We start from the raw sequence: 11260 nt of genomic DNA on the forward strand, positions 1-11260 counted from the left end.
CTCATTCCATCTTTGCTTTTCTGGGCAATAATTTGGTAATTAATTCATTCCAATGTATCTTCCAATTTGCTAATTATTTCCTCAAGTATGTCTAATTTCCCTCACTCATAGTGTATTTCACTTCAGTTATTTGTTACAATTCTCTAAAAAAAATTTTTTAGTTTCTTTCCATAGGTACTTTGCTCTTTTTGGCAATTTCTTGCACCTTTATTGATACTACTGTCTTTGCATTTACTTATCTGTACTAGCATGGGCCCACACATGAGCATACATGAGTGTGTGTGTGTGTGTGTGTGTGCGTGCGCACATTTCAATGGGATATTTATTTTGTATTTTGCATTTGAACATTCAGCATCTGAGACATTTGTGACTGATTCTGTTTTTCTTGTCATTGTTGCTGATTCTCTGAAGTTTTGTGTGTGTGTGTGTGTTTTTTTGTAAACTTGTGTTTACTATAATGCACATCTGTGATCATTCTTTGCAGGTGTGTTCAGAGACTGTACATTTGCTTCAGCTTGCTTGGGGACCTTTGCCAGTCCCACAGAGGGACTACCGACTCAGGGCTACTTTAGACTAAGTTCCGAAATTGGATTCTTTCATTTATGTAGTGAAAAATCTACTTCCTGTGAGTGAACATTTGTGGTCTGGAATTCTCAGAAGAAATTAAAAAATAACCCCCCCCCCTTTCTACGTGGAAGGTGTAGACAGGAAGGGCAACTCTTCACCTTCCCTTCAAGGGAGATTTTTCTGGTTCTTGCATTCTGGAAGCCATAGCTCTGAGGGCTCACTGTTGGACAGGAATGTGGAACTCATTCCCAACCACGAGTGGACCAGGTTTGTTCTCATTACCCTGTGTGACCATTGACGTGTGCATGTGGCATCGTGAGGGGATTGACAGAAACCTCAGAACAGTGCGTGGATTGTGCATATCACCTACATTCCTACCTCCATTTCACTGGGGGAAACGTCACAAGTCCCGAACTGGGGAAATGCACTGCATCTCTCTGCCTGTCTATCATGCCTGAAAATTTATGTCTCTCTACTGTTTGAATATCCCCTCCAGAATGGGTGTTGAAAAAAAGTTTTCTGAAATGGATTTTTAAAAATGTTTGGATTAGTATATAATAACTGTACTTATTTCACGTTGAAATTCAATTGCTACTTTAACAATGCTAAGAGGTGGGAGCGTTAGGGAGTAATTAAGAGGCTTAGACAGGAGAATCACAAACTGAAGCACAGCCTGAGTAACTTAGCAACTTAGAAAGACCTTGTCTCTAGTTAAACAAAGCCAAACCCAAACCAAACCAGCAAACGGAGCAAGGGATACAGCTCAGCACGAAAGGCCTGAATTTCATCTCCAGTATGAAAAAAGAGAAACACTGAGAGAGAAGAAGTAATTGCTTTTATCCCAGCATTTCTGGGAAGGCTTCCTAGAGTGGGAGGAAAGGGGAAAGGAAACAAAGTTGAGTGTCTGCCGAGGGTGACCTTCCCTAAGTAAGTGGATCTCGCTCTCACAGCCATAACTATGGTGCTATCTTCATGTTAGAGAGGAAGAAACTGAGACTGACTCACTTGTGCCCAAAGCAGCAGAGCTACTGAATGAAGAAGATAGGATGTGAACCCCAACAAGGTGTTACTTGGATTGTATACTGGAGAATGAATGGTGGTGTATTATTTAGCTATTGACCACAAACTGCTGTGTAACAAATCACCCACATTCTCTAGTCAAAGCAAACATTTATTCTGCAAGATTTGTGGATCAGCTAAGGATTGGTTGATACATATTGGGGTTGGCTGGGGTGATGCTTTCTAGGTTTTGTGGGGGAGGCTGGCTGATCCAGGCTGTGCTCAAACTTCTCTGCTGTACTCGGACCAGTAGGCCACTTGGGGCACAATCTTTCATGACGATGACAAGCACTCAAGATGGGAGACCAGTGAGGGGACGCTACCCCTTTCACCTCACGAGTCAGCCACGGCAAGTCACACGGTCAGTCCTGAACACAAAGGGCGGGGGGAATCGCCTGGCATTTTAGTGAGGGGAAATGCATAGACCCCATGGCGAAAGGTATGGGTATAAAGAAGGAAGGCTGAAGGGTTAGGGTCAACAATGCAGCCAGTTAGAGTGGGTTCCCAAGGAGTTTAGAAGAGGAAATGAAGCATCGGTCAAGACAGGGGAGAGGAAAGAGAAGGGGAAATGTTTATGAAGCCAGTGGCTATATTAGAATGTTTTCATATACTTGATCCGTATAATCACCCTGTCAAATAGGTTTATTATCTGTTTTCTGGAGAGAAAAGCCCACAATTCTTTGGGGTGGTGATAAGGGGACTCTCCCACAATAAAGCGGGACAAGGAAATGCTCCCCTGGCTCCTCACTCCTTCTTGGGTTCACATGGAAATCTGTCTCACTCTTCAGTCTGTGCTTTCCCCCCTAAACATGGGGGTTAGTGACTTTTTTTTCTGCAAAGAGCCAGAAGGTGACTATTTTGGGCTTGGCAGGCCTTATAGTCACTGAAGGCAAGGCTCGACTCTGCCGCAGTCGTGTAGAAGCTGTCACAGATAATACATAAACAAACGCGCCTGTGTGCACCTAGGAGAACGTTGTTTCCAAAGAAGGGCAGTGGACCGTGGTCACAGGCTGGAGTTTGGGTGGTTTCTGCATTGCTGTATTCTCTTGCAGAGGTGACACAGCAAGAAAAGTGAGCAAGAAGACACGGGTATGTGAGTAAGCAGGACGCCAGGAGATGGACAATAATCGGCTGAGCAGGAATAAACAGGAGCAGGTGGGGCTCGTGGGAGGGCTAGGTTTGCGGGGGTTGGGAATGCTGAAACACAATCAGGGCCCAGGCCTTGTGTCTCCACTCTGTAGATTCTGGGAGAACCCAGCAAAGGGGAAAGAGACCAGCCTTTGTTTTTGAAAGAGGTGACAGTTTGGAAAGGAGTGAAAAACCTAGAAGGAATGATATAAGGGCAGAGTAGGCAGAGGGGAAGCAGCCAGCTTATGAGGCCCTGCTGTAGTTTGGCTCTGGAAAGTCACCCCAAAGGCCCATGTCGTAGGCCTTGTTTCCCAGCCCATGATACAGTGACAAGATGGCGGCACCTTTAAAAGGGGGCTTTTCATTCAAAGTCTTCTCTCAGCTCCATCACCAGCTGGTATTTTTTATTTTTAGAGAAGTCACTAGACTAAGTCACTAGATTGCACAGGGTGATCTTGAACTTGTGATCCTTCTGTGTCAGATGCCCAGAGTGTCTTTTTTTTGCTGCCTGATTGCCATGAGATGAGCAGTTTCCTCTGCCACATGCCTCTTACACAGGTGTAGGAGCAATGGAGCCAACCAAACATGGGATTGAAACCTTTAGAACTGTGAGTCAAACTAAGTCTTTCCTCTTTTTAAGGTCATAACCTCAGACGTTTTGTCATGGTGATGGAAACTGACTAATACAACCCTCTACTGGGACACTAGGTTGAAGAGAGTATTATCAAGATTCCTCCCTGGCCAACAGCCTGAAAGATAAGACAATCAGAATCAAAGACTCAGAAATAAATGAAACAAATATCTTCTTCTATCCCACTCTCTTTTGGAAGAATTTCCTTATTGTGGACCTGAGCTTTTGGTGGCAGATTCTGGTACTACTATTGGAAAGAGTTAATGCTTGGAAAGAAAAAACTACCATGTGGTGACAAAGAATTTGTTCTGTTCTCTGGGTGGCAGCCACAGGATTCCTCGCCAATTAGTAGCATCTGGTGCTCGTAGAAGACGCATCCCTGGTGGAGCTGGCAGGTACCTCTGGATGTGACACTCAGCGAGGGCTCCTGAGGGCCCATCTGTGATGTCTTCCCTTCCCAGATTCTGCAGCCCTCCCTCCCCCTCTCCAACCAGTCAGCCTTTCATCTGAAATATTTTTAAACACTTAGCACTGAAAAGCAAGACTATCTCCGGCACTTTTTTTTTTTTTTTAAAAAAAGATGAGGGTGAGATTCCAAGTAGGTTTTTCCAAATTTAATGAAAGGAGACAGCTATGACTGTCACAGCTATGATTTCATGAACATTTATAAGTATGGGAGGGTCTATGTTCACCCTTTTCCATGTACTGTCACAGTGATCAAGTCTACTTCCTGAGGATGCTGATGCTATTATTATTCCGATTCACAGAGGAAGGACCTGAGTCTCAGAGAGCTCCACTTCCATTGGCCAAGGTCATATGGAGCTGGAGTGTTTGGGACAAGGTCTCAACTCTGTGGTGTCTGGGCCTCCATCTCCGATGGACACCTGACATATTGGGAAATCTAAGAACTCACGTCATATAGAGATACGTATTTAATTGGCGACAGTTCAGAGCAGGAAAATACCTTTATTTTTTCTTGCTTTTGTGTGAAATAAATTGGGGCCCTATTGTTCCCAGGGGTCCCTCCTGAGTTTTGTAAGAGTATACTCAAATGATCATATTTACTCTAAGTTCCTTTGTCTACATGATGCTCTTACAGTTAGTATCGGACAGGAGGAGGCTGCTGTCTGCTCCAGGAACCCCACACCTAGCACTTTCTTAGACTCTCAGACTTGATTTTCTTTCTAGAGGTGGAACCAGGCTGTCTCTACAATTCCTTTATACCCGTGGTCCTCTGAAATCCAGGCCCTTTGCTTCCCTCCCATCCAAGCCTAATTAACCAGCTTGGTTTCCAAATGGGCTCTGTTGACTGGGTAGGAAAAGAATAAGGCTCTGCTTGCTATTCAGACACATGGTCTTCATTCACTGGGAAAGAAGAGCCCTGGGTCTTAATGAAGAATAAAGAATTCTACAGATGAATTTTTCAGTTTCCTGTCAAAAGCTCAGATTGAGAAATGCAGAGTTGCCCAGCTTGTGGTCTTTTATTTTAAGTAACAGTGGGATAAAGAAGGCACTGCTAGCAAGCAAATGCAGGAGTTAGTTTCCTAAATTGATGATGCGTCTGGCTACTTCAACCCCTTTCAATTTCAAATGCAATTTGTCCAAAGCCTCCCATTTAAACTTCACAGATCTTCTCTAGACTAAATAATAGGCAACACAGCCCTCCAGCTTCCCATGAAAAGACAAAGGCTGTGCACGTACGTGTGTGTGAGCCTGTGCATGTGTGCAGTAGTGGCAATAGATTGGGACTGATATAAAGCATGCATTCTAACTGATGATTGAATTTAAAGCTCTTTCATTTCTGCTGGGGATTTGGGATCTGATGAAATTATCAGCGAATCTCCTGGGCTTGGCATGCCATGATGTCAGATATAAACAAAGATGTGGATCAGCTGTGGGTAAAGCCGGGGGGGGGGGTCCTGGGGATTTGGTTGATGCCCAGAGAACCTCCACGGTCTTCCTTTCTGTCCCACTCCTGTCCCAGCTACAGATTAACTACACATCTCTAAGTCATTTCTTTGGCCCCCCTCAAGTGGTTCCTGCCTCCAGCGTTACCCTCCACAGTCCACTTGCAAACACCTACCTGCCTGCAAGCTTTTCTAACATGCAAACTTTTGGAAGTCGCTTCCCTGCTCGAGAGCCTCTATGAGCTTCCGGTTGCCAAGAGACTCAGTAGAGACCCTCAGATCAATAACAAACGCCTCCAGAGAGCATCCACAAGCAAGGCGCCATTCTTCTCTGCTCCCTGCAGGCCCCGCCCACTTCCGAGAGCCCTTGGCTCTCCCAACCTGACCTTTGCCTGTGGAGTTCCCACTGCTAACATTACCGGGCTCCCTCTACCTCCCACCCACTGGTGCTCAAAGAAGTGTTTTCCGCATTGTCAAAGCTTAGTGTTTTTCAAGGATTCTTTGAAGTTGGGAAATTCAATTTCTATGGAAATGCTATATTCTCCTGGCTAAGTTTCTTGTAAGATTTTGCTCAATTGCTGCTTCTCCTGGAAATCTCTAATTCTCCTGGCAAGTGATGGGTGCTCAATAAATGTGCAATAAAATAATGCCAGAATGGATGTGTGAATGGAAGGGCAAGAGTTCTTTTAAAATTTTTTGTCAGAGTCACAGACTCAGGATATATATATGTGTATATATATATATATATATATGTATGTATGTTTTTTTTTCCTTTTCTATTTCTATCACTTGCCCCTCCCAAACTGCATCTTCGTCACCACTGTACATTGCTGTTGTCAGAACTGGAGTCGAACTCGTCCAATTTTAGGCTGAGAGAGGGGTTAGATGATTTAGTGTCACCTGGCAAGAAGGTACCCAAGTAGCACTGGAGCACGGCCTTCCCGAGCCTGAGCCCAAAGCTTTTTCTTTTTAATGTGAGTTTCTGGATTAGTCTCTGTCTGTTCCATCCACGGGGCTGTTCCAGGCGGTGAAGACTGGTTGGCCACATGAGGGATTCCTTTTTTCCAGTCCATGATGCCTTCAGAAGATAGGGGTCTAAGGACTTCTCTATGGTTTTGTTGTTGGTGGTGTTGCTTTAATTAAATATTTAAGATGGTAGTTTATAAAGAAAATAAACATTTATTTCCCAGTTTTGCAGGGTTAAGAAGTCAAACTTCTCAGCCTCTGGCCAGGGCCTGGTTGCTGTACCATTAACAGGTCAGAGGGTACCTGTGAGGACACAGATTGGTTGTGCTAGCTCGAGTCTCTTCTTCCTTTTACAAAGCTACAAATGAGCTGAGTGTAGTGGTGCATGCCTGTGATCCCAGCACTCTGGGAGGCTGAGATGCCTCACAAGTTCGAGCCCATCCCGGGGAACTTAGCACAACCCTGTCTCAAAAATTTAGAAAGAAGACCTGAGATTTAGCTCAGCGGTTTGGTGGCTTGCCTTGCAAGCGCAAGGACCTAAGTTCAATTCCAGGGACCCCCAAAAAAAATTTAGAAAGAGAAGGAGGCTGGGGCTGTGGTTGCACACTCACCACCTTGCTGGATCCCAATTTCTTTGCAAAGTCTCTGCCTCCACATATCATCTCTGTAAGAATTTGGTGATTAGTTTTCTGACATATGAGCTTTGGATGGACACTATGGCACCCTCACCCTGCGGACTCTTCCTGAGTGAGCAGAGGGTGCAGGAATTCACTGTTGAGAAGTTGGGACCCTGAAGGAGCCAAGACTGGCTGGCGGGGATACAGAGAGTACAGAGGAACACAGCGCAGGAAGCAGTGAGTTCTAGCGTGGGTAGGGTGAGCTGTTGTGAGAATCCTTTCTGAGGAGGAAGCGTGTTTTAGTCACAATATCTGACACCTACAACATGAAGGAGGAAAAGTTTATTTTGGCTTACAGTTTCAGTCTGTGGTCTGCTGGCTTCAAGGTAGAACCCAGATGATGGAAAGGCCTGGTGGATGAAAAGGTGCTCGCCCCATGGTGGCCAGGGGGCATAGAGAGAAGGGGGAAGCTGGGACCAGAATACACTCATCAAGGTCACAGCCCTAGGGGCCACCTCCAGGCCTCACCTCCCAACAGCAAGGCAACTATGAACTCGTCAGTGGATAAATCCCATGATCTAAGCACCTTTCTAAAGCTTACCTCTGAATACATGACATTTTTAGGTTACCTTTATATCTAATCCATAAGAGGACATTTATTTATTTACTTATTCATTTATTTGTTTGGTACCGGGGATCAAACTCAGGACCTTGTGCTTATGGGGCAGGTGGCGGAACTGCTGAGGCAAATCCCTGGCCCAGAGGACATTTAAATTGAGGACCTTCCTGTGAAAAGTGAAGGTGAGGCTTGTGACTTACCTAGAGAGAAGGTCACTTGCCCAGGTCCGGGGGATGGAGGTCATGGTGCATTTTGGGCACTAGCAAGAGGGGTTGCACTACGGAGTTGAGGGGTCTGGGCATGAGCAGGTGGACTGATGGAGATGGGAGTGGGAGAGATGACCAAGGGCAGCGAGTGGCAGCACTGAGATGTGCTCTGTGCTACGATCATGGGGCATGGGTTTCTGTGCTCCAACTGCCTTAACAAAGCACGGCAGAAATGGGTACTTTTTACAGTTCTGGAGATTGGAAGTCCAAGATCAAGTGTCAGGCCTGTCTACTGGGCTGGCTGTCCTCTCCCTGTGTCTCTACTCAGCCTTTTCTCCGAGGGTCCCCGCATCTTACTCTTCTAAACACACTGCTCAGATTGGATCAGGACTCACTCGTATTCTCTCATTGTACTTGAATGCCCTCTTTTAAGACCCTGTCTCCAAATACAATTACATGCTGAGGTTCTGGGGTTAGGACCTGAACCTGGGGATTTTGGGGGAGACACAACTCAGCCCATGATAGGGGACGAATGGAGGTTGTTTCTTATGATTTTTTTTTCCAGGAGCCATTTGGAATACTCAACTCGCTCATTTTCTTGGCCTGCGATGTGTTCTTAATGGCATTAATTCTTCCTCTGAAGGGCCTCTAAATATAGATACCATCTGCTGCCAGGCAATATGTTATCACTGATCACCCACTTAACAATTGCTTCCTTACACGCAAGAAGGAAAGGATTTGGAAGCCAGGGGGAGGTGCGTCTTCCATACGGGGCTCAGCCAGGGACAACCAGAGTGGATCGGATTCCAAGGCCTCCAAAGAGATGGAAGGGTGCCAGCCAGCCGAGATTCTGTGACTCTTTCCCCGCCCCACCCTCTCACAGGCCCATGGACTCAGCGAGAAGGGTCCCTGCACCTGCAATAAATACTGCTGGAAATGTCTGCTCATTAATGATAAAGTTCCCTCTGACAGAGCAAAGCGTCACCTGCCAGCCCTGGTTAATGGCATTTCTGCATTGATTAAGGGGAACACTCATCACACAGCTGTCCTCCAACATCATGGGCCGCTCCGACATCCACAGGGCTTAGTGGAAATCTTTCTAAATCACACACCCTTAATGGCTCAACTTCCGCCAGCCCATCTCCCCGCCACCACTGCTGGCTGGTTCATTCCAGCACTCTTGCTGTGAAGGACAATTTGGCCCTCCCATTAATTACTTTTAAAGTCCTAGATTTCAATTAGGGAGTTAATTACTTTTTGCCACATTGCCCCCATTAAAGACATTTTCATTATTAAGTCAATTTGTTAGATCCGAAGAGACTTGCCAGGGTGGAAGAGTTATTGTCTAAGGACCCCAATGCCATCACTTCCTGTCTTCTCCTGCGTTTAGGTGAGAGAGTTGAAAGCTTTATTGTGGATGTTTTTCATTCATTTAGCAAGTATTTATTAAGCACTTAACTTTGTGCTTACTTTGGCGCTAGGCTGGGCTAGGGAGATTACAAAGATAAATCAGATAAATCTTGCCTTGAAAGGGGTCAGGAAGGAGCAGAAGAGGAACGAGTTAAATCAGACATGAGTACTAGAGGCTGGGAAAGCACAAGGTATTATCGGAGGAGAAGAGGATGATTAATTGAGAAGTTTTTTGCAGATGACATAAAATTTTAAATAGATCTTGTAGGATGCGTAGGAGTTTGCTGGCCAGATAAGAAAGGAAGGGTATTCAGAAGTCCTTCACTTATGATAGGATTATGTCCTAATGAACCCATTGTGAGTTGGAAATGTTGTAAACTGGAAATGCATCGAATACACCTAATCCACCCCTGCTAGCTGTTACTTCCCCTGGAGATGGAGCGTATCACTAGAGGGTAGGTATCGTGCTGCCTCCTGCTAGGCTGGGAGGAGATGAAACTCGAAGTCCATTCTCCTTAATGCACATCACTTTAGAACCGTGGCATGGCCAAGAAGTCACCAAGTCACACCATTTTAAGTTGGGAGCATTTGTAGCTTCCCTGGGCTGCTGTAACGAGGATGAATGGCACAGACGATGGACGCTTTCTGCCCACAGTTGTGGGTGCCGGAAGGACAAGAAGCAATGTGTTGGGTGGACCATGCCACTGTGCAGGAGTGGCAGGGAGCTGGTCCCGGCTCCCCCTGGATTCTTCTAGTCCCTTGGCTTGTGGCAAAAGAATTTGAGTCTTTGCTTGGCTGGTTTCCTGTGTCTTCTCACCTTCTGCCTTCAATTTGCATCTGTCTCTGGGTCTGCTGTGCCCTTTCCCGTGGACACGAGCTACGTGGGATTAGGACCTGCACGGATGCCCTCGTTTTATCCTGATTACCTCTGCAAAGGGCTCATTTACAAAGGCAGTTACATTCCGAGGAGTTGGGGACGGGACATCGGTGTGTGGATTTGGGGGACACCGTTCTACTGATGATGTCGCCCAAGGCAGAGGAAGCAGCACATACAGATGCATGAAGCTTTGAAAAGATCCACTTATTTGGAGAGAGAAACCTTGCTGTAAGTTAGCTCCGGGCAGCATTTCCCTAGAGGAGCATTCAAGGCTATTCCATGACTCCTTGTAATTTTAAAAACAAACCTTGCTTTTCATTCACTGTCTTTATTTGGATATTGATACCGCATGTGTGCTTCTGCACACTACATTGTCCCCCAGCTGGTCAGATCAGTCTCCCCTCCCCGCTCCTGCACCCACCCCAGACTCCTCCCCGTACCTCTGTTACTAAGCCACATTCACTGTCCGGTGGACTGATGTTTATACAACTGTACAGATGTTTGCACATACACACACACACATGCACACACTCACACACGTTCTATTCAGGGGTTTCCAGCTCATTGTTTAATTTACAAATAATGATGTCTTTTTTATGAATGGTTTTCCGTACCATTCCGCAGGGTTTAGTGGAAATCTTTCTAAACCACACACCCTCCATGGCAACAATAATGGTTTGGTCTTAGGACAGAGGAAAAAAACCTTGGATGTCGTGATGATCTGTGACCCTCTGGAAGTCACTTCTATCTGGTGGAATAGAGTGCAGAGTATCTGTGGCATCAAAATACCACGGAGGGTGTGACCATGGAAAAAGATCGAGAAGCAGCGCCCTCAACATCTGTCTGGTCTCTGGCTTTTGCTCTTTTATGGTTGTGTGCTGTTTCACGGTGTGGGGGGACCATCGTTTTGTCAGCATCTCATTCAGGTATTCATTCTGTGTCCAGACTCTTCCTAGAGGGAGAAGACAGATGCTAACTGTGTTAACTGACTATTGCTTTCACATCCGTGGTGTGTTGGTGAGCTCCTCAGTGTCTGGGACAAAACATCTGATACCCACAAATGAAAGGAGGAGAGGCTCATTTAGCTCACAGTTTCAGAGGTTTCAGTCCGTGGTCAGTGGGCTCTAAGGCAGAGACATCATGGGGGAATGGTGTGGGGGAGCAAAGCTTCTCAATCAGTGGTGGTTAGGAAGCAGGGCCGATTGGGAAGAGCCCAGGAGGAAGGGGCCAGATTTAGTTCCCAAGGTGGCACCGCCATGACCGACTTCCTCTA

The 11260-nt window shown here is 46.0% G+C and overlaps 1 long non-coding RNA gene across 1 annotated transcript in view; it reads left to right on the forward strand.

Moving 5' to 3' along the window:
- LOC104858723 overlaps nt 1-3525 on the forward strand; it is an 18851-nt gene extending 15326 nt beyond the window's left edge. The window contains exons 3-5 of the long non-coding RNA XR_779206.1: nt 1877-1987; nt 2679-2781; nt 3395-3525. This is a non-coding gene — a long non-coding RNA (uncharacterized LOC104858723). The remainder of the gene's footprint in view (nt 1-1876; nt 1988-2678; nt 2782-3394) is intronic.
- Nucleotides 3526-11260: the final 7735 nt, after the last annotated feature.

This window comes from Fukomys damarensis, unplaced genomic scaffold, assembly GCF_012274545.1.
Source record: "Fukomys damarensis isolate Sample0158 unplaced genomic scaffold, DMR_v1.0_HiC HiC_scaffold_17, whole genome shotgun sequence".
NCBI classification, from domain to species: domain Eukaryota; kingdom Metazoa; phylum Chordata; class Mammalia; order Rodentia; family Bathyergidae; genus Fukomys; species Fukomys damarensis.